Source organism: Stegastes partitus, unplaced genomic scaffold (genome assembly GCF_000690725.1).
Source record: "Stegastes partitus isolate 25-593 unplaced genomic scaffold, Stegastes_partitus-1.0.2 Scaffold4107, whole genome shotgun sequence".
NCBI lineage: Eukaryota > Metazoa > Chordata > Actinopteri > Pomacentridae > Stegastes > Stegastes partitus.
In genome coordinates, this window is record NW_007581838.1 from 1 (window position 1) to 2,687 (window position 2,687).

The 2,687-nt window shown below is 46.0% G+C and overlaps 4 non-coding genes across 4 annotated transcripts; 1 reads left to right on the forward strand and 3 right to left on the reverse strand.

Moving 5' to 3' along the window:
- Nucleotides 1-520: 520 nt before the first annotated feature.
- Nucleotides 521-592, reverse strand: trnaq-uug (transfer RNA glutamine (anticodon UUG)). The gene has a single exon. It is a non-coding gene; the product is annotated as a tRNA-Gln (tRNA).
- Nucleotides 593-865: 273 nt separating this feature from the next.
- trnag-ucc (transfer RNA glycine (anticodon UCC)) lies at nt 866-937 on the forward strand. Its single transcript has one exon. It is a non-coding gene; the product is annotated as a tRNA-Gly (tRNA).
- Nucleotides 938-1,894: 957 nt separating this feature from the next.
- trnal-cag (transfer RNA leucine (anticodon CAG)) lies at nt 1,895-1,977 on the reverse strand. The gene has a single exon. It is a non-coding gene; the product is annotated as a tRNA-Leu (tRNA).
- Nucleotides 1,978-2,354: 377 nt separating this feature from the next.
- On the reverse strand, nt 2,355-2,426 carry trnaq-cug (transfer RNA glutamine (anticodon CUG)). The gene has a single exon. It is a non-coding gene; the product is annotated as a tRNA-Gln (tRNA).
- Nucleotides 2,427-2,687: the final 261 nt, after the last annotated feature.

Here is a 2,687-nt window from a genome sequence, read left to right on the forward strand (position 1 = left end):
AAATCCCGGACGAGCCCATCATTTGATTATGGAAGTGTCTCTGGACTGTTACCCAGGTATTCTGTCATGTGAAAAAGAAAATTGCCTTACATATGTGTGATTAAGATTGCTCAATTTCCAATGTGTACAGACAGGTAATATGGGCACCCACTATTCAAAGTAGCCCAGTAAAAAAAATGCTGCAGGGTATTTTAGAGTTATGTTTTCAGTACCAAATATTCTGGCAATGTAGCCGCTGAGAATCTGTGTCGCTCATAAATAATAGTCAGGAAATGATTTGGTTAAAGGGAGACGCTCTTTCCAGCCGATTTAAATCTGAAACTCTGAACACAAACTGCTCCCGACCAGGTTCGCTCCACAGCATATGTGAAGATGTAGCCAGGCAAAAACAGAGCCACCTTCATGGCACTGAAGATTCTGGCTTTAAGCTCAGCATACCTCGCTATCCCACTAATCTCGCTTCATAGTACAGCCCTCAGAACTTCATACAGAAGGTTCCTGCTTTGCTGCACCCAACAGCAGGTTCCACCGAGATTTGAACTCGGATCGCTGGATTCAAAGTCCAGAGTGCTGACCATTACACCATGGAACCTCCTCCATCGTTCTCCACCTGCTGGTCAGCTGAGTCCTTATGTGTGGAGTTTACATGTTCGTGCTGTGGCTGCATAGATTTTTTGGTGGGTGTTTTGGCTTCCTGGAACAGCCGAGAGACAGACGGTAGGTTAACTGGTGATTCTGTTGGACTTGCACACTGTCTGATGATACCTGGTCCTTGGAACCTTGACCTCAGTGTGCTGCGTCCCCCTTACCTTGATGACCGTCTGTGTGTCTCCTGGTTTTGCAAACAAAATCCACCCTTCTCACAGCGATGGTGGTATAGTGGTGAGCATAGCTACCTTCCAAGCAGTTGACCCGGGTTCGATTCCCGGCCATTGCATTCCTCTGACTGTGCCCTCTGGTTGCACACACAGTTGTCCACACTTGTGTTATGTTTGGCAGTGCTGAGATCCTGCTGTTGCCAGTGCACAGTCTGAGTTTATACAGTTGCAGTGCATCATCCCACAATCTGAACAGTGTCTAATGATTTCATCACTTTTATGCACACATTCACAGGCAGCAGTATCAATAGCTACACAGCATTTTGTTTTCTCACAAGCAGCAATAAAATTCTAAAGGATGAGCTTTGTGTCTTGAAGATCTAAGCTGATAGACATGTCATAGTCTGAACTTGGGGCCTTATACGTGCACCGTATGCTGGATCTCCCAGTGAAAATCAACCTGTGGGTGTAACTGCAGGACTACTCTATTTCAAATGTGACATTTCTGACATGGGCGGAGGGTCCTACATCTCCTCTTGACTGAGGACTTGTTGAACAGCATGAAAGAGAAGGTGGAAAATGAAAAGAGTAAGAGGATCAATGTTTGGTGACTCACATGATATTCCAACTTGTTTGTGATGACACCTTCACTTAAACATCACCATCCCCCTTTCATTTCATCGGTTCTCAGCACAAACGGTTTGGAGATGATGATCTGTTCTCATCTGTGGTGGTTCGGAGCCTCTGAGAACACATCAGTGTTGTCAGCAGGATTCAAAGCTGCAACGGCAAATCCCCATTGGATTTGTAGTTCTAGTTCTCCTGAGGAACACTCGTCCTCAGCCACTTGGGCCTGTCGTCAACTGTTACGGGACGTTAAGGTTGGTTGGTGGCGGGTGTTGCCATGGCAGGTCAAAACGTTTCCACAACATTTGATCTCTCTAGTTTCCACATTGCCCAGTGATACCTGGTCCTTGAAGCCTTGACCTCAGCAGGTTGCATCTGCTTCACCTTGATGACCTGCTGTGTGTCTCCAGGTGTGCTTTCTTTGTTGTCAATGTCGTCTAAATATTTGTTGTCAGAAGTGGGATTTGAACCCACGCCTCCATGGGAGACTGCGACCTGAACGCAGCGCCTTAGACCGCTCGGCCATCCTGACTTCAAAGGGCCAGCTTCATTCTAAACTTTTTGATAGAACTAGAGATCAGAAATGACATTTTTCAAGATATTTTGCTCTTCAACAAGTAATCCGAACAAGATCTTATTACTCTGAAAAGGGACCGACTGATTTCACTACCATTGTATATATTTTGCTGAAAAAGATTTAGAATATCCCAGTTCACAGTACGTCAAATGTGCATTTTTAACACAAAGTGTTTTGTCCCAGTTGGATGCATTCTGCATGAAACAATGTGTACATTGTGAGGGCATTTGTTGTATGTACAGTATTAAGAAGAAGAACATCATTATTTCTGTTCATTGGGGAAGAGAAACAATTACCACAACACTCCCTATTTGTTGCGCTCTGCCAACAGCAGGTTCCACCGAGATTTGAACTCCGATCGCTGGATTCAGAGTCCAGAGTGCTGACCATTACACCATGGAACCTCCTCCACTGGGCTACACCTGCTGCCTCCTACCACTCTCCACCTGCTGGCCTTTATGTGTGGAGTTTGCATGTTCTTCCTGTGGCTGCGTAGGTTGCTTGGTGGGTGCTCTGGCTTCCTGGAACAGTCCACAGTGAAGGTTAACTGGTGATTCTGTTGGCTGCATGTGTGAGTGTAAATATGCATGGTTGTCTGTCTCTCTGCGTGAGCTGTGTGACGGGCTGACGACCTTCCTGCCTCTCGCCCAGGGTCAGCAGAGATA